At 39.6% G+C, this 20,982-nt stretch overlaps 1 protein-coding gene across 1 annotated transcript in view; it reads right to left on the bottom strand.

Annotated features, from left to right (window-relative positions):
* LOC144013362 (uncharacterized) overlaps positions 1–20,668 on the bottom strand; it is a 33,092-nt gene extending 12,424 nt beyond the window's left edge. Inside the window, exon 1 of the mRNA XM_077512108.1 lies at positions 20,490–20,668. The gene's annotated coding sequence lies outside the window, so the exon portion shown is untranslated. The remainder of the gene's footprint in view (positions 1–20,489) is intronic.
* Between the last annotated feature and the right edge of the window lie 314 nt (positions 20,669–20,982).

Genomic DNA, 20,982 nt, shown 5'->3' on the forward strand with positions numbered 1-20,982 from the left:
CTTTAGTCCGCTTGTTTGGTCCGGACCAAAAGCGGAAAAGCGGAGGAGCAGTTGCGCTGCGCTAAAATAATCCTAAAAAAATGGCAAATGTACGATAATTTGACCATTTCATATTATTGCCGGCGAAGCTGAAACTGCCAGAGGTTTTTTTCGAACCCTGAAGGTATCTGTTGTCATGTGACATAATAACAGCCAATCACGAGTGACGTCCATGCATTGATTGGCTGAACGGTGAGCGCCCGCCCCCAGGAGACTCTCCCAGACAGGAAATGGCGCAAGGCTCAAATCACCAAAACAACGTGAATGAGAGCCAAAAGCAGAAGACAGAGGAGAGATAACCTGAAGCAAAATGAATTCCATTGAAGGTAATAGTGTAGAGGGACGAGAGACAAGAAAGAGAAATTTAGCAGCATTGTCCACAAACTTACAGAAAAGAATGGAAAAGCCACTTTGCCGATTGGCTGAAACCTGTTGCGGCCTTACATGGTAAGCCTTTTCTCTTGTTGCAACAGATCTGTTGGCTGAATTAATGGTTTAAAAAATGTTAACACCCCTTTTTCTTTTATTAGTTTTTATTTTCTTCCTTAGACCCCAATCTTAGATCTGGCAGATGCATCTTTTGAATTAGTTAGTTTCTTCCTGTAAACATCATTCGGCATATGTATTGAAGGCAAATTATAAAATGTCTGAAGTACTCTTGTTTACATTTACAAATTTTAAAACATCATAAATCATGCTGTTTCTACTAAGTGCTGTCTCAAATGTACTGTAAATGTATAGGACCGTATACTGAGGAACGTTTCTTTGTTGGGAGTAGTAATATGGCGGCTTCAAATGTCTTGGCCTGGCTAACCAGGAATATATACAGATCAGTGATGTTAACCTGCAACAAAGCTCTGAGTGCCTGTAAGCACTCGACTACATTTGACTGTCGTGAAACGGTGTATTTTGGTTATGACAGGGTGTACGATAATTTCCATCAAAATACGATAATTTTGAGTCTATGGTACGATAATCCTATATTTCCCACCTGGCAACACTGTGCAGTTGGAGCGGATCAGCCGTGGTTTGTATTCAGACTGCAAAGCGAACCGCGCCGAGTGCGTTTGGAAGCGGACCGAGACCGATTCGTTTGTGTGTGTGTTCAGACCTGCACAAAAGGTCCGCACCAGCGTGGGAAACGAACTCTGGTCCGTTTAAAGCGGACCAAACAGCGCAGGTCTGAATACACACTAATTGTTGAAGCTTTGTAGCTGGAATTCTTTCCCATTCTTGCTCGATGTACAACTTCGGTTGCTCACCAGTCTGGGCTCACAGTGATCATAGTTTGCGCTTGATAATGCTCCACACAGGTCTGGACTGCTGGCAGGTGGCACTTTTATCAAGAAGTCATGCTGTTGTAACACATTCACAATGAGGTTTGGCATTGTATTGCTGAAATAAGCAAGTGCGTTAAAAAAATATGTTGCTTAGAAGCCAGCATTGGTTGCTACCAAAACCTGTCTGTAACTTCACGGTACTTTCACAGATGTGTAAGTTACCCATGCCAAGGGCCCAAACGCACCCCCATAGCATCACAAATTCTGGCTTTTTGGTCATTTTCCTCTTTGGCCTGGAGGACACGACAGCCATAATTTCCCAAGCCAAATTTGAAATGTGGACTCGTCAGACCACAGCACAGTTTTCCACTTGTGTCAGATCAGATCACAAATGAGCTTGGGCCCGGAGAAGCCGGTGGTGGTGTTTCTGTGGTGTTGTTGATATATGGTTTTCACTTTTCATGGTAGAGTTTTAATTTGCATTTGTAGACGTCACAACGAACGGTGTTAGTTGACAATGATTTTCCGAAGTGTTCCTGCGCCCCTGTGGCAACATTCTTTACATACAGAATCAGTCGGTTCAGCACTGGCTGTGGGATCAAAGCCCATGAGCATTCAACATTCGTTTTTGGCCACATCACTTAGCCGCTTGAAGAGATTTCTTCTTTGATGATATTATAGACCATAGAAGATAAAATCCCCAGATTCCCTTCAATTTTTTGTTGATAATCATCATTAAACAGCTGGACTGTTTGCTCATAAAGATGCTCACAAAGTGTTGAACTACATCCCATCCTTGCTCGTGAACAACTGAACATTGTGAGGAATAAGTGGTCAAGAAAATGGATGGATGGATGGCTGTTTTTTCTTGCATTTTCTTGTGTGCTTTGCTTTCATTTCATTATTGATAGTTCTGATAACTGGTTCTGATGATGCAGACCAATCTTTGAGTAGCACTCTCAAAAATACCCGAGATAAGATTTATATTCACATTCTTACTGATGTATTCTGCATTTAGAGCCTCTTACACACTTATTTTATACTTATTGGTACAAGTGCACGGCACACACAGTGGTATTTTTGTGGTATTTTCAACGTACAGCATTCAACTACTGTTGGTGTGGCCGGCAACGCAAGATGGCCGCCGCTGGCTTCACTTCTCTCTTCAGCGTGAGCAGCCCAGGTTATTTATTATGTCCGTGCTGTACAAGCGAATCCACCGTCTTTTTGACGCTTTGAGCTGGGACAGCTTGGTTAAGTTTTTATTTCATTTAACTTAACCCAAGAACTATGGTTGTACACAACGTTGTTACATTCGTAACTGTCAAGGTACTTGCACAAGAACATGAAGAACGTGCTCTCTTTAAAACTCATTTGCTCACAATAACGTGTAAATACGTTTTTTTTAATGTTCTAAGTGTCCCAAAGACGTATTTATACGTTTTTTTTGTTTGTTTTTTTTAATGCGAGAGCATACAGAAGGCTTTGATGCAGCCTCTCAACTGCAAAGAACGGTTGCAGAAATGGTAGTTATTACACAAACGGCCAGCAGGTAGCAGCAGAGTAAAGGAGCTCAACCAGGGCCATGTAGAAAAAAAGCTCAATTACTTACAATTTCGATTAGATTTGTGAAAACTGATGAAACTTAGCTCTCTTCTAATGCTAATTGCTGAGAGAACGGGACTGCTTCTGTGAAAATGTCTGGGAGTGAATGAGTTAAATGGCAAGACCACAAGATTAAAAACATATTTTTGGATGAAATACAACAATACATAGTGATGAACAGCGTGAGTGTTTAATTGGTAAAGATAAAAATCATCCTCTGCTACGTAAACATCATTTTTGAACAAACACGTGGAATAATTAGATTCTTCAGTCAAATTAAGTAGAACACAAAATCAATCTCACGACTAATCATATTTCCACTGACTGCCATAGAATTGATGCAACAACACAGTCATAGTGAAAGAGGAGGAGAGGTGTTCTTTGAAGGTTATTTACTATTTTATATAGTGCTTCACAAATGTATGAAACCATGACCCAGCATAGGCCCCTGCATTGGTAATTTAAAAAAAAAAAAAAAAAAAGTTTGTGTAACTGGAAGCACACCAATATGTAGATACTCTCAGTAATATTTAATTGCAAACGTGTAATTATTATTAAAAGGCGATTAAAGTCAATGTGCCTTTTTACCAACACAACACTTTTTTTTCTGACTACCGTAATAAATAAAACTACCATACTTCAATGCAGTGGCGTTGTTAGACCTATTTTAGGGGGCTCAAGCCGACCTAAAATGTTTTTAAGCCTCCCTAAATGAATTGGTTGTGTGTTCTTTTTTAAATTATATAAAAAAAATAAATAAAAATAAATATATATATATATATATATATATATATATATATATATATATATATTTCAGAGGGAACTTTATGCTTGAATTCACACTAAAGTAGGAGTTACAAGATCATTCACGTATGGTTGTCGTCAGTGGATGTTGATAATATTATAATTCACAATACTAATCCTCCACCCATGTTGAATTGTCAGAAACAAAACGGATGAGTAGAGAGAGTGGACAGACACAATTCAATTTACAGGAGGGAAAAAAACAACAACTTGTGATGCAGACAGTGGCATCTCTAAAACTCAATATGGATTTAATATTATGAATATGAAACATGTCAGTCAAGGTGCATCGTTTAAGACTAAGTAATGAACAGAAAGTGGAGATATTTAAAACAAAAGTTAAGGCAGGCAGCTATAGCGCGTCATACGCAAGGAAACTCGGTCTGCTTTACATAATTTAAGGTACAATATTTTAAAGCAAAAGAAAAAAAACTAAAAAGAACTAACGACACCTACAAAGTATGAAAATAAATGTTTAGATTTTTAGAGATTACTAATATTAGAAAATAAAACAGTGTAAGAAAAATAATTTGGGGTTAAAAACTTTGAAAGATCTCAATCACGGCATGGTGAAAAGTAGTGTTGTTCTGAAACTGTTTTTGGCTCCCGATACCGATACCGATACTCAGCTTTGCAGTATCGGCCGATACCGATACCATACTTATACTTAAGTTTTTTTTTCCTCAACATGAAAAAGCTGTCCTGCCATTGGTTCAGAGCATTCATGGGCCAATAGGATATCTTAGATCGGCATGCAGTGAACATGTCACATAGTGAATGTCGTGCACGAGCAAGACACAAGATGCTGCATCCAAAATCCTATATTAGCATTGGAATTAATGGTATCGGCATGTTACTTGTGAGTAGTCACCGATACCGATACCACTGTTTTAATGCAGTATCGGCACCTCTGCCGATACCGGTATCGGTATCGGAACAACACTAGTGAAAAGCATAGTTTATAACCTGAAATTAAGTAAAAAAAAAAAATTCACACTCTAATATTTCTTTCATATTTAATTTAGAAGTGACTGAGTAATATTTTCCTTCTACCAATCACTTATGCACCGAAATGTAACATGTGACTTCAGAAGAAGGTATTTGAGAGCAAACAGTTACTGTGCTTGCAGCCAAATTCATGTCATTTGCCTCTCTGTTGATCAGTTGATAATTAATTCAATAATATATGTGTGTAAGTTGAACTTGAACAACAATTATTTTTGGAATATGAAATGTAGTCTACGTATTTGCATGTGCTGAGCTCGAAACTTCTCCACCTTGGCCGCTGCATCTGAAGTGGGGTTTCCCCTTTGTAGGTGCCCGCGTCTTCTGCGTGCGCGCGTGTGGTTTTTTTTGTTTTTGTTTTACTTTATCAGAACTTGGCTCTGTATAAATCTGTTGGTGTTTTTTTTTTTTTTTCTCCTCGAGTTTTTGTTGCAATTCCGAGTGTGGACTGTAGCCGCTGCCTTGGAGGATAAAACGCGATACAACAAGCCATAGCTGACAGCCAAACGGTTGTAAACAAACTCAGCTTTAGGAGTACAGCGTGGGACAAAGAGGCTTTGTAGTTTTGTAGAGGTACCGCCACAATAGAACAAATCGTGCAGGATTGAATGATCCGCACAAACCCAACGGGACAGCCAGTGAGAAACTTATTTGATGAGCAACAGACCGGTTAATCGTTTGGATTTGTTGACAGCACTGTCTTTTTCCGATCGGGGTGGAGCAGCAGCTCACGTGGAAATGCATTATGAACAGGCCCGCAGTGACACATCAGGAGCACCAGTGGCGTTCCTAAGCAACTTGGCACCCTCGGCAGGATTTCTGGTAGTGCCCCCCCCAAAAAAGGGTGGTTTAACCACTGTCCACTCACCATATAAAAGGTGTTGGGGTAGTTTTGTTTAAAAAATAAATAAATAAATAAAAATAAATGATAGAGCTGTCAAACGATTACATTTTTTAATCAGATTAATCCCATCTTAGAATTTTGATTAATCGCGATTAATCGCTTGATTAAAAAGGCTTTTCATCAACATTTTTTGCCCGCCAAATTTAAAATGCACCTCTTATGTGTTAATTTTTTTGGCATTTAACTCATTCACTCCCCGCCATTTTCACATTTCGCAATCCCGTTCGCTCCCGGCAGTTTTACTGAATTTTGACTCATTTTGCAAGGCCCACAGAATATTGTGTTCTATTGCTATAAAAGCATGGAACCTATCAAAAGAAAGATTAAAGTCTCTTCTTTCATGTTTCTATCTGTTTCCGTTTTGCAGCAATTAGCATTAGAAGAGAGCTAAGTTTCATCAGTTTTCACAAATCTATTTAAAATTGTAAGTAATTTAGCTTTTTTTCTACATGGCCCTGGTTGATCTCCTTTGCTCTGCTGCCACCTGCTGGCCGTTTGTGTAATAACTACCATTTCTGCAACCGTTCTTTGCAGTTGAGAGGCCGCATCAAAGCCTTCTGTATGCTCTAGCATAAAAAATAAAATAAAATACAAAACAACGTATAAATACGTCTTTGGGACAGGGACACTAAAATCCAGAAATTCGTACATGGCTGCACTGGCTACACAAGCACAGTTCTCGCAGTGAAGCCAGTGAATGTCCGACATAATGTCCAACACGATTGCATTCAAGCGGATGTCATGTTCTGCTTGACTTTGCCACTTGCGGCTTCTGATATTCGCATCAAGGTGTCTGCAATGAATGTGCAGAGTAACACAAATAGGCGCATGCACACGTATGACTCAGTAGTCTTGCGACTGTCTCCGGGCGCATGCAGATTAACGTGTGCGCGTGTGCGTGTGTGTTTGTGTTAATGTGTTTATAGTAACTCTTGAGCCATAAGCCCATCCTCATTGCGGTTGAGCCGGCTACGGGCTGGGCTTCCTGTCGGAGAATGGGTCAATCTATCTTTTCCCTCTGCTTTCTTTTCTGCTTTCTTACATTCAGCAACAATTTTTCGCTGATTCAGATGTCCATCACAAAGAGATCCCGCTCTCTTGCACGGCCTCAAATGGGATCAGATTCCTCATACAGGACTATGAGAACAAGAAAGCAATACAAAATCCATCACTCATATCTGCCAAGATGAATTGATATGATCAAGATGATTGGGGTGTCCAAACGTTTTCATTTGAGGGCCACATCCAGAAAATCAGAAGGACGCAAGGGCCACATCATGTTATGAAGAGAAATTGTGTTTAGTCCTAAAAATTATACAAATAATTGATTTGTGCTTTTGCATATTTAGAAAAATGCTACAATATATAAACCAATTTATTTGTAATATGGCAGTAGGGTTATTATAGTTTTGGAATTTTTCATTTTAGTTCGTTTTTAATAGTTTTCAGGGTGGTTCTGTTGGTTTTTATTAGTTTATTTCTTTAAAAAATGCTTAGTTTTAGTTTAGTTTGTTAGTTTCAGTATTAGTATTCGTATTTTTTTTTTTCCAAATGTGTATTCCTTGTGCGCAATATTTAGAAAAACACCATGTGAGCAACGTCATCTGAAGGTGCTTTTCTATTGGCTGCTTATAGATGACGTCACTTCTGTGTGACATACTTTCAAACGTCATTATTACGGTTTATATCGAAATAATTCTACTAAAAATCACATTTGAAATCATCCCCAAAGGCTCATGCATTAAATTAATTACCAAAGACTAAAATGAAGGACGTGTTTGCGATAATTATAGTTAGTTTTGTAAACAGAAAATGTAGTTTCAGTTAGTTTTCGTTATTTAAAAAGCATTTTCGTTTTTATTTTATTTCGGTAACAATACTGTTTTTTGAATTTTCGTTTTTTCGTTAGTTTGAGTTAACTAAAATAAACTTTAATAGCACCTGTGTTTTTCGACACCTTCCCTTCTTACTTTGACCATCTCCAAACATTTTTGTTTATTTTATTTTATTTGAACTGAGTCAAATGCCATTTTTAGCATATGTTGCGGGCCACTGAAAAATGGACAGCGGGCCGCATATGGCCCCCGGGCCGTAGTTTGGAAACTACTACAATAGTTTAACATTATCGAAAGGTCATAAAAATTAAGACAACATTGAGTTTGCTTATTTTGCCGCATGAAAAAATGTCATTCTTTCATTAGATAATAAAAATGTCATTTCTTTAGGTCCATGTTAAATATCGCAATGATATCGATACCGCTGCATTCAGCAACTATATCGCACGTTTTTCCAATATCGTGCAGCCCTAATATAGGTGCACATGCACATCTCCTTGCAGAAGTCAAGATGACAGTTAGCAAGTATTCTGCAAAGCCGTGAGGCTGACATTTTCTTAAGTGGGCGCAGTAGCTTGTTGTCATTCATTGACATTTAAAAGCCTGCTGAGGGTAGTTTCATTCTTGCACTTTCCACTAGTGGAGCGTGATTGCCCTCCCTCTGTGCACCGTCTACGTTCAAACCGTGAAGAGCTCGCACTGACAGGCTCAGTATCAAAGACAAAAGTCCAACTCAAGTCCCATCATGTGCATTTTTGAGGATGCGCTAGTGCTGAGGTGTCCAAACTACGGCCCGGGTGCCATTTGCGGCCCGCCGTCCATTTTTCAGTGGCCCGCGACATATGCTAAAAAATGGCATTTGACTCAGTTCAACAAAAACAAAAATGTTTGGAGATGGTCAAAGTAAGAAGGGAGGGTATCGAAAAACATTAAAGGTTATTTTAGTTAACTACAACTAATGAAAAAAACAAATTCAAAAAACAATATTGTTACTGAAGTAAAATAAAAATGAAAATGCTTTTTAAAAAATGAAAAATAACTGAAACTTACATTTTATGTTTAGAAAACTAACTATAATTATCGGAAACGTCCTTCGTTTTAGTCTTTGGTAATTAATTTAATGCATGAGCCTTTGGGGATGATTTTAAATGTGATTTTTAGTAGATTTATTTTGATATAAACCGTAATAATGACGTTTGAAAGTATGTCACACAGAAGTGACGTCATCTAAGCAGCAGCCAATAGAAAAGCACCTTCAGATGATGTCGCTCCAATGGTGTTTTTTAAATATTGTGCACAAGTAATACACATTATTAAAAAAAAAAAAAAAAGCTAATACTAATACTGAAACTAACAAACTAAACTAAAAGTAAGCATTTTTTAAAGAACTAAACTAATAAAAAATAACAGAACCACCCTGAAAACTAATAAAAACCAACTAAAATGAAAAATTCCAAAACAATAATAACCCAACTGCTATATTACAAATAGATTGGTTTATATACTGTAGCATTTTTTCTAAATATGCAAAAGCACAAATAAATTATTTGTACAATTTTTAGGACTAAACACAATTTCTCTTCAGAACATGATGTGGCCCTTCCGTCCTTCTGATTTTCTGTATTTGGCCCTCAAACGAAAAGGTTTGCGCTAGTGGCATCACTTCTTTATTTGTTTTCCACAAATTTTTAGAAACACAAATTCCTCGCCAGCTCCTCTGCACCAGCTTGCGACGTTACGAGTACAACTCCAAGGTGCTGATATGAGTACGTACTCTGAGAGTACTCAGGATGAGTGGGGGGGTGGTGGTTAGCTGACTGAGAATGTGATGGCACCGCTTGTAAAGAAAGAATATACGCAAGTCTGTTTCCATTCTAAATATGAGTTTATTTTCACACCGTCCCCTGGAAAGTGTCAGTCAAAGAGGGGCTGATGTTAGTTTTCTTGTTTCGCAGTAAAATGTCAGCACGCAGTTGATGGTAGCTCCATGGAGGGCCCACAGCCAAGTCTCTTGTTGCTAGCTTGAGTGCCATTCACTGACAGAGAATCTGTCTAGACTGTCTGCACAGAAGCTGTCTAGAATGCCTTCGTCACTGCTCATATTCAACGTCTCTGCTATAATAGACAGCCCTGAACATCAAATCAGACTCGTTTGTGAGGACTTTTTTTTTTTTTTTTTTTTTTTTTTTTTTAAACCACTTGCACTACAGACTTATTATTGAACCATTTGATCATCTGTTCCGATGATCACCAACTAATAGAGAAGAGACTGAACTGCATAAAGGTCAGATCAAGGGTTTGTGTGCGTGTGAATGTATTAGCCAGTGGTACAGTATTTATAAAAAAAAAAAAAAAAGAATATGAAAGGAATTGAAAAGCATTCAAGGGTATTGAAGGCAAGAGCGTCTTTTATTGACGACATAGAAGATACAGGATGTCTCGGATGTTACTTCTTCTGTACAGTGACACCAAAACCGATACTCTGCAATATTTCGTGACATGTATGTCTGTGTCGCACATAGCGGGGAACAGATCACACTAGGTTGCGGCATGCACACAATGAGTCCTGACTGAGAGTAGGTGTGAGCTATGGGTAGCAGGGGTGAAAGGACACGGAAACCCTATTGTAGATGAGGTGTGCCCATCTGCGTTTTCGCCCAAGGTTCGCTGAATGTGTCACCTTTAACACATTCATTGCCAGACCAGAAAAAAAAAAATGCATCATTTGACGTCTTTTTCCGTCAATGGCAGTGAATGAGTTAAACATGGTAAAAATCAATGAAGCAATTATAAATTGTTGATATAATGTACAGCAGGGGTGTCCAAACTTTTTCCACATACAGAAAAATAGAAAGCTGCAAGGGCCACTTTGATTTTTTTTTTTTAGTTATTTATTAACACATTCATTGCCAGACCAGAAAAAAAAAAGCATCATTTGACGTCTTTTTCCGTCAATGGCAGTGAATGAGTTAAGTAGTCCAGCCAGTTTTGGAAACCCTTCCAACCGGAAGACCGCTGACTGAGAAACAATGTCGCGCAACACCCCCATCCCCCTAACAAATGTGACGACACGTTTCTTGCTCCATCCAAACTCTTAAATTATGTTTACATGTAGATTGTTTCAATTTGACTTGGAATAACGGACATGCACTCATTGTGGCGGATTATAAGTCGAACCAGCCAAAAAATGCATAATTAATAAGGAAAAAACATATATAAGTCGCACTGGAGTATAAGTCGCATTTTTGGGGGAAATTTATTTGGTAAAATCCAACACCAAAAACATACATGTCATCTTGAAAGGGAATTTAAAATAAAAATAAAAGAGAGAACAACAGGCTGAATAAGCGTACGGTGTACTAACGTTACATGACTGACACGCCTGGTAATGTCAGTAACGACGTAACATATTAAGAGTTTGTAGCGAGCAGTGACGGGAGTCGGAGGCGGAGTGTTGAAGGGCGGAGCCAAAGGCTGGCGTTTTATTGACATAAGCTTCTGAGGTCTTAACAGCAACTCCCCACTCAGCTAGAAGCTAACAGGCTAACTCCCCTTTTCCACATAACAAAACCTTCCCACCCGGAACTCTCCCTTCCCTTCGTCCCAACGTTCCGTGGGTGAATTATGTTCCCATCACTACAAGTTATTCATATAACTCTAGCATAAAGAACATGCTAACAAGTTTACCAAACTATCAGTTTCACTCCAAAAATCCATCACTCACTAAATCCAATGAAATCTTCATCCTCGGTGTCACTTTTAAACAACTCCCCCAACTCGGGAGGTCGACGATGCAATGTTGGACTTATCAACACAGGCCTAGAGCGCCCTCTTGCGGTTTAGTGTGAAAATAACATGTGAAATGATATAATAATGTGTTAATTTCACACATAAGTCGCACCAGAGTATAAGTCGCACCACCGGCCAAACTATGAAAAAAACTGCGACTTATAATCCAAAAAATACGGTACTAACCTGCTGCAACCTATCATGACAACAGTGCGTGCCATTTGCAGCACAACATCCACGGCAGATCACGCAGAGAGAAGACAGAGAGAGAGAGAGGGAGGGGGACATTTTTCTACGTTTGTTTTAAGACACATAACGTAACCCGGGCTGATCGGCAATGGCGGGGAGGCATTTTACGATCATTTTTACGTGCCAGATGCATACTGTACGCCCACGCCAACCTCTGAAAATATATTTTTTTAAAACGATCGCACCAATAATTTGTACTTTATGGATTAATGATGTCGTTGTCTTCCTCTCTGCTCTGTACAGCTTAAAATGTCGCTCTAAACGCTTACTCTCGGTCCAACCTCGCTTTCTGATAATGTCGTCTTTCTCGCAACTGTTACTATAACAACCATGTTGTTGTCGCAAATCCATTGCCATGTGTGGTAAATCAGGTGCAAATTTGCTCCAAGCTGTCAGTTTTGTGGGCGTGTTTGCGCCGGTACAGTATATGATTAGAGCAATATCCTTAGTGAATAGGTGGCTAACTGGGCGCAGACCGCGGGTGCAGTTGGTGTGCAATATTTCGCGCTATTACCGGACGCAGCGCATTCTTAGCGAATATGCCCCATTGTTCTATTTAAAAGGTAACAAGGGATTGAGCCAAGGGTGTGACTGGGAGTGAGAAAAGAGCCATTATCCTTTTAACACGTCAGTCAAACCGCAAAGGCCTTGAAGAAGGAGTGAATGAGTTCAACACCCACGTACTGTATGTACAGTATAAACTTAAATCACGGTCTTTATATATGAATGCTTATGTGAAGCCACAGGCTGCCATCTTACATCGGGAAGACTGGGGCTGGTGTCACACGGTTAAGTTGTCACGACCAGACGGCACAACTAAAAAGTGGAATACAAGTTTTCTTCCTCTACATGGTCAAGGCCGTGTCCTGTCTGAGACGTAAATAGCATATTGTGAGCTCAGATGAATAACAGTTAAACATTTTGCACAACACAAAGTCAAATATTTTAACTTTATATAGTTTGAAACAAGCATTGTCCACACACAAATTTTCGCGGCAATTCTTGCGGACTCGTTAGAGGAGAAATTTGGGTATCTTGTCTACTCTTGTTTTAAGTAGAGCTGTCAAACGATTAAATGTTTTAATCTGATTAATCACATCTTAGAATTTTGATTAATCACAATTAATCACTTAAATAACAGGCTTTTTATTAACTTTTAATTTTTTGCCCACCAAATTTGAAGAGCATGTTGTGGTTCTTTCGACATTTAATGTTATGAGGATGTCTTCAACATTTTTTGACCCACATTCTCATTCTCCTTTTTTTCTACTCAGTTAATTACTTGACAAATATAAAATGAAGAAAAAAAAGACCCCAGTAGTTTGACATGAACAGATATTCAGAATGTAAAAAAAAAATACAGTAATATACTGCTATAGTATAGTATAGTATCGTAACAGTAACTAGAAAAATTTCCGCGGAAATTTTGGATGTGACTGCTGACTCTTGCAAGGTGGAAAGCCAAATGCACTGAACAGTTTGCCAAATATTGGTGTACTTTACCTCTCAATCAGTCAGCAAGCTAGCATTAGCATTGCTAAACTAACTGAGCATTAGCAATAGCATGATAACTTAACATTAGCATTAGCATGCTAACTTAGCATTAGCATGTTAAGCTAGCATTGGCATATTAAGTTAGCATTAGCATGCTAACATAGGATTAGTGGGTTAATTTAGCATTAGCATGCTAAGCTAGCATTAGCATGCTGACTTAACATTAGCGGTAACATGCTGACTTGGCATTAGTAACATTATCATTAACATGCTAAGCTAGCAGTAGCATGCTAACTTAGAATTAGCATGCTAACTTTAACTTCGGTAAATGTGTGTGCGCACAGTGTGGCTTGGAAAAAGGTGCTTAATTTGTGTCTCTTTTCTCCCCTTCTCCATTCATTCCTATGTGACTTTTTGGCGTTTTTTTGGGGGGGGAATTGCGTTGCCATGGTATCTTGGAATAAAAAAAAAACTAAAAAAAAAAACTAATTTGTGCCGGTACGTTCAACGGTTCGGGACAGATTTTTTCTGAAAAATTCCGCTATAATAACCGCCGGGGCCGTTTTCTAGGATAGTAATATGTGCCTGCTTTGCTTCGCAGCAGTCACATAATTAAATGAGATTTTACAAGAATTAGCTGGCAACTTTTTTGACAGTGATTTCTTGTAAATTCTAAAGTCAATTTGTTACAGTGTTAACCTACATGGGGCAGTTATTTTGGGATTAGTTGTCACATATGAAACGAATGGGAAAAACTGCACTGCTGGCAACTCGGTTTTACGTATGACAAACATTCCCTTTGGATGATGTCTGACCAGTGAGGAAATTAGTTTGTCCCGTTTTGTTTGAGTGTTTAAAAAATGGATCTTCAAGTTGTTGTTGGAAGTATGTCACATCACATATCACGACTGGGGTAAATTTCATGATGAAGCAATCGTTTTTGTTTTGCAACTCAATTTAATCTTGAAATTTCAGTTTAAAAAAGGTTACAAAAATGCATTTGAGACTGAGAGCCAGCAGTTCCTAAGGACTTTAACGCAGTGCATGTTGCATAATAGTTTTTGTTAACGTTTGCTATGGTCAACAAATTTTTCGAGATCACGGTCACACTCTCTATTTGATTGCTTATAAGTCTGCACTGACGCAAAATATGAAAATGCCATGAATGCAAAATCTATACCTTTTTATCTGTTACACATTTTGTGTAAAGATGTAAAAATTGTGACATCAAGCCCTGGTCTCCCCTATGTCACCATTTACTCAGGCCGCCTAACTTGAATACATTGATTTCTCTGCGACATTTTCACATCATTTTCTGTCTCTATGGCAAAAATGCCACCACGTATGGCATATGGTTGTACCAATATGTCTGGGTGAAGCTCTACATGCACATTTAATTGATAAAAAAATGCTATTTTAAAAGTTTCTCAAGGGATATCTCTGAGTGCCACTCAAACATTTGTCTGCATCATGTTGTCAGAACCATCAGCAATGAAATAAAAGCAAAGCCCGTCAGGACAAAATTCACTGCGACACGCGAAAAAGTCACAAAACTGACATTATATATTCTGAATGCAAACAGGGACTCTTATGATTCCATTCAGGGATCCTCGTCTAAAATACACACTGATAACAGCTTTCAGTGGAAAAAATAACAGAAGTTGGCAGTAAAACATTAGCAACAAAAGATGGCCGCCCTCTGACTTCAGCCGTAAGGGGCCTATTGACAGTCCATTCCATTCATATATAAGTCCGCATCTTAAACCCCGGTAACAAACTGCCTGATAGGTTGCATACATATTCATATTCAAACTTCACTTTTTTTTTTTCACCTCCTTTCCCTTCTCACTCATTTTAGCAGGCCGCAGCCGAGCACGCCATCAAAGTGGGTGAGAGCGCTCGAGTAGAGTACATGACTGTCAACACAAGGTGCAGTGTGTGTGCGCGCGCGGTAGGTAGGTGGAGAAGCACAGCAGGGCGTGAAGGAGCCCTGTGATAATGACAGGCCACGCATTATATAACATGCAGATTGCATAAGGAGATGATTATTTTAGGTTCGCATATATCGACAATGTGTAAGTATTTTTTTGGACGGGGGCGTAATAGCGCCGAACGCACCTCCAAGTGTATGAAATATTCCGAGATGTGCTCTTTTCGTTTTGCGGATAGTGTGGGTGTGAGTAAACTAAGGGAGAATGATGTGTTTTTTTTTTTTTTTTTTTTAAGAAGGGGGCACGGATGAGATGTTTCACGATTTCTTTCGCCGCTATCTGCATATCAAAACAATTTATGTGGGAATGTTGGCACACTTGCGCACAGTGTGCATAAGGGTGTCTTTTTATCTCGGGCTCCCACTCATTATCACTTTTTAGGCTTCAGAGAGATCCACTTGAAAGGGGGGCTGACTCTCCTTGTCAGATGCAAAACCTGTAGCTTTGACTTTTGATGATGTTCCTGTTTGAGCTTGTGCTGAGAGAGCACACGCTCGCACTTTTATCACTCGCTCCCGCAGTCACTCTAGTCGCAAGGTTACGCTCCGCCGGGATGTGTGTTGCGGAGTCACACAAGTGAGGCTAGCGGCCCGTACGCTACGATCTGCGCGCCGCCGCGGCCTCCTGCTTCATGCGTGCAAAAATAGACCTCTTAAAGGGCCGGCAGCACGCTATAACGCACTTGATTCCTGAGCAGACACACGTCTAAGAAAGCAATCTGACTTACGTGTTAATTCCACTAGAGACTGACCAATATGGATTTTTTTGAGGCCAATACTGATACCAATTAATGGCGGTAAAAAATTACAAATTGCCAAATAATTGGCTGATTAATTTAAAAATATATATAAAATGCATTAAAAAAAAAAAATCCCCTCCAATGCATTTCTTTATATGCAGATTTTCACCATTCATGAACCGGCCTGTTCGCTATTCCTCACGAATAGCGGGTGTCAACTGTAAATGGGTCACATGACGGCTAAGTTTGTCCGGTTTTATGAATTATCATGAGGTGCGCTCAAAAAGAAGTCACCAATATCACCCACAGGCCAGTCAAGAACTAATGGAAGCAGATATAAGGGTTGTAATGTCTCACAAAAAAATATAAATAAATAAATAAAAGAAAGGTTACCCTTTTAGCAACTGGTATGTAGTATAGTCATATTTGGACATCATGTGATATGACCTGAAAAAAAAATAATGCAAATTTTGCCCAACAAATGTATATTTTCATTATAATTTTAATTGTGGTGGCTGGCTAGCTTGTTTTGTTTAGATTGTTAATTGTTAGCCTCCATCCATCCATCCATTTTCTTGACCGCTTATTCCTCACAAGGGTTGCGGGGATGCTGGCGCCTATCTAATGTCCTAAATTGTAGATAATAGTAAACTTATAAATAATAATAAAGAATAAATATTTTATGTTTTTTTTTTTGTGTGTTTTTTTTTTTTTTTTAAATAATAAATTAACTGTGCTGGTCTGGTAAAATCCATATCTGTCAATAAATACTGTGTATTGTTTTTTTTAAAAAGAAAAAAGAAAAAAAAATTCCCGGTTCCTAGAATGTATTGTGCGGCACAATGCATTTAATTAATGACATTATAAGGACATTACTCCTTTTCATAGGTGTGTTTGTGTTAGCAGTAGTTGAACATAACATATTTAACACTTTTTTTTATTTTTTTTTATTTTTTTATCTTGCTCTTTGTTATTATTTTATTAATTTCACTCTTTTTTTTTAATGAACTGTGACTTTAGATTGCGTGTAAAATAATGACATCCAGGCCATATAATGATACAAGGTTATTGTATAGATTTATGTGTAATAAATAAAGAAACCATTGTGTGCAACTGCTGTAAAACGTTACAGCAAACAAAAGTTAAAAACAAATCGGCAAACATTTGGCATTTAGCTGATTATTTTGTCCAATGTTTTGAAGGGCCATAATCAGCCAGCCGATTAAAACGGGTCTGGCCGATGATTTCCACCATCCCATCATTCAAGTGGCAACATTTTGATCAATGGCAGTCAATCTTGGAAATCAGTTTAGTTTAATTTATTCTGAGCTCTTTTTTTGTTTTTTTTGTCTTAAATGTCCGACTGATGTCATGCTATGCAGCTAGCTAGCTTCCCTCCGCAAAAAAACGAGTTCGCAAACGGTTTTATTTTGAAATATACCGGATTTACCTTAATGCGAGACGCTCGATTTCCTGTCCGGCTCGTGTAACTCGGGATTTACAGAGGTTGCGTGTGTGGTGCGGCTGTGGTGCGGTGCGTCTTGACTGCGTGCTCCGGACGCGTCAATTTTTTGGGCCAACTTTACACCGGCTCCGCACAGCTGCGGTCCGGCAGCCGACCAGTTCCCGCCGTGTCTCGCGTGATGCGCGATCATGTGGCATTAAAAACGACGACAAACGCACAGAAAGTATGTGCTCAACAGAGGACTTTTATTATTTTGTGGCTTTCTACCTCCAATATAAACCTCTCCTCGTCCATGTTCTGGTGTCTAAACCGTGAATGAGCACCTCGCACATTAACTCCAGTCCCGGCTACGCCCACATCACGTTTTGCTAACATGCTTGCGAAATAGGAGCTGGCGAGTGTTTTAATTTTGAAAGGTAAGCGGAAATGTATTTTGAAACTGCGTCGGTCTTCCTGTCCCGCTCGATGTGTTTTGTTGTGCTAGCTTGCCATTTGCCGGAAGCCGACCGATGCGGCGTCCGGCAAAAATAGAAAATAGGTCTATCCTTGCGGAAGGACGTAGTCGACACGCAACGCACACGCAAGCGGTGTAAATTGCACCATTCGAATGAATGGAATCGAATTGGTTGCGTCGCCGGAACGTAACCGCAGCCGCATCCGGTGTAAAATCCCGGGTAATTTCTTCAGCTTCATGAAAATCCGCATGCGGCGTCCCGAAGAAATAGAACGCTTGCGGAAACCTTCCGCACCGCCCGCCACACCGAAGCTGGTGTGAATTGACACGTCGACTTGAATGCGTTCTATCCTCGCGCCGTCCGTGCGGCCGCCGTACGGAAAACGCACCGCAGCCGTTCCGCAGTCGGTGTGAATCGGGCTTTAGTCCCCCTCCGAACTTTATTCACTGACTAGGAGTGTGAATTGCCTTGTACCTGACAATTCGATTCGTATCACGATTCATAGGTCACGATTCGATTCGATGCCGATTAATCCCGATACGAATTTATAAGTTGATTGTTGCGATTTTTTTTTTTTTTTTTTTTTTTTTTTTTTTTACTCAAATTTAGAAAATACTAGTCAGTAAACTTGCACACTGTAAGATTTGTATGAAAATGTATTATTTATCTGAAACTTCAGTCTTATAACTGTGAGCCACTGTATTTAACAGACAGTTTCATGCATTGAAATAAAATATTTAGGCTAAATGTTCCATTAATAGAACATTTTTCCATGCTTAACGCGTGAACTCTCACCATAAGCAAGACGTTTTGTTGAATATTTTCCCATCAAAAATGGATGTTTAAAAATCGATTCGGACACCTATTGAATCGATGCGAGAATTGCGTGCTGTAATATCGCGATATATTGCCAAATCGATTTTTTTTTCCAACACCCCTGATGCACCTGCACATGTTGGCACAAGATCTCATACGCAGCAAACTGCACTTCCTATTTTGTTTTCTTTCTCTCTTTTTAGAGTTCTCTTTTCTCTCTTTTTTTTTTTTTTTTTTTTTCTCATATTGCTCCTGACTGGACTGCAAATTGTCCCACTCTGACCAATCTTTCCCGTGTACTTTCCCAGTTTAAAACACACCTCCTCTAGGGCCCCTTTGCTATCTGTGGACCAGGGCTATTTAAGCCCACTGCTCTAATTCTGAAAGTCCTGATCAGGCTGAGTGATGCACCTCCACCTCCCTCTCTCTCTCTCTCTGGATCAGTCACACTCACCAGCTTGTTCACACTCTCTCGGTTATTCCCCACCACGCGCCTACACACACACATGCATTATGAGTAGCCTACACGCACACACGCAGGTGGCGGCTTACATTGCCGAATAGCGCACGTTCATCCCGGCACACGCGCACACGCGTGTCATCCTACTTTGAGTGAACGGTGAACATTAGGGGTGTGCTAAAAAAAAATCGACACGGCAATATATCGTTGCGGGCCTCATGACGATACACGTGTCGATACGCAGGCGTCAGAATCGATATTGCTCGTTAACTTTAAATCGGCAGTTGACGTTTGCCTTTGCAGCTTTCATTGTACCTAAAAAAATAAAAACCAGCAGCAGTCTTTGAAGTTAATTGCATTCAATTAATGCAAAAATAGCTCACCAGTGATTGGACACTGTGTTTTGCTAAGAAAAATGAAAGCAGAGGAAGAATATCAACATTTATTTACTTACAAACTTAACATGGCACGTGTCTTAATGTACCAGTTTTCCTATATTTTGTTTAAAAACGAAATAAAATGTGTCACATGAAAAAAAATGCTGTTTTTATTTCCCCAAATATTTCAAATAAGCACATTTTAGAGCTGTCATTTTAATACTTTGATATTTCTGCTCATATCGGCTCATGCCTATTAATGAAGGTTCCCGTGTGTCTGTGAACGCTGCAAATTTAGAAGAAGAGCTGCTAACAAAAATATTTTTGTCAGTCAGCATAACAAACATATCCTTTAGGCATACATATGACTGTTATTATAAAATGCAAGAAAATTAATGTAATATATTGGGATACGTATCGCCTTGAAAATCAAGTATTGGGACACGAGGGGTGTGAATTTGCCCAGTACCTGACGATTCGATCCGTATCACGATTCATAGGTCACAATTCGATTCAATGCCGATTAATCCCGATATGAATTTACAAGTCGATTGTTGCGATTTTTTTTTTGTGCTCAAATTTAGAAAATACCATTCAGTAAACTTGTACATGTAACACTGTAAGATTTGTATGAAAATTTATCTTAAACTTCAGTCTTATAACTGTGAGCCGCTTTATTTAACAAACAGGTTGTAACATTTTTCATGTTCGAACAGCATTGAAATAAAATATTAAGGCTTAATGTTCCATTAATATAACATTCTTCCATGCTTAAGGTGTGAAATTTAGACGTTTTGTTGAATATTTTTCCATCAAAAACGGATGTTAAAAAATCGATTCGGCTGTCTATTGAATCGATTCGAGAATCGCGTCTATGTAGTATCGCGATATATTGCCGAATCGATTTTTTTTTTTTTAACACCCCTATGGGACACATATGTATCGCGACCCCTGTATCGCGATACGTATCGTATCGTGAGGTTGGCGGCAATACCCAGCCCTCGTGAACATGCATCCTCTCACATACGCAACGACAACAACAACGAGATTTGGAGACGTTTGCGACAGCGGCGCATCCTGCGCGAACTTCAGACTCGCTCTCCGCACGACAGCGCGTCTCATTCAAAGTTGCTGGCACTTGGCAAGCACGCGGAAAAAGAGGAAGCGGTGCGGGCGACATACCTCGCCGGGCGCCTGAGCGTGTCCGCTGCTGGAGAGTTCACGCATTGGATCGGGCTGGCGGCAGCAGGCGTGGAGGAATATCCCACTTTGTGTCTTTCTTCTTCCTCGCTAGTGCTCAGCCGTTCCACGATTCATCCTGTCGCTGCCTCTCCTTCCTTCTCACTCTCGAAACGCCTCTTTTTTTTTTTTTTTTTTTGCTCCCGCCCTCCCTCGTTCCCGCTCCCTCTCTCGCTTTCTATCTCCCCGTCAGAGCATTCGCTCTCCCCAGCTCGCTTGATCTCACCACCCCTCCCCTCACTCTTCCCTTATTCCTGTACAAGTGCTCCCTGACACTTGCTACCCCCCCAACACACACACACACACACACACACACACACACCTGCAATGGAGTGTATAATTAGACAGAGCTCAGTGGTAATACAGTCAGGCTCATTGTGAGAGCTTTGGCATTGACGCTCATGTTTGGCGGACTGCCCGGTGGCTTGGCTCATTA

The sequence above is a fragment of the Festucalex cinctus genome, chromosome 2, assembly GCF_051991245.1.
Source record: "Festucalex cinctus isolate MCC-2025b chromosome 2, RoL_Fcin_1.0, whole genome shotgun sequence".
NCBI lineage: Eukaryota > Metazoa > Chordata > Actinopteri > Syngnathiformes > Syngnathidae > Festucalex > Festucalex cinctus.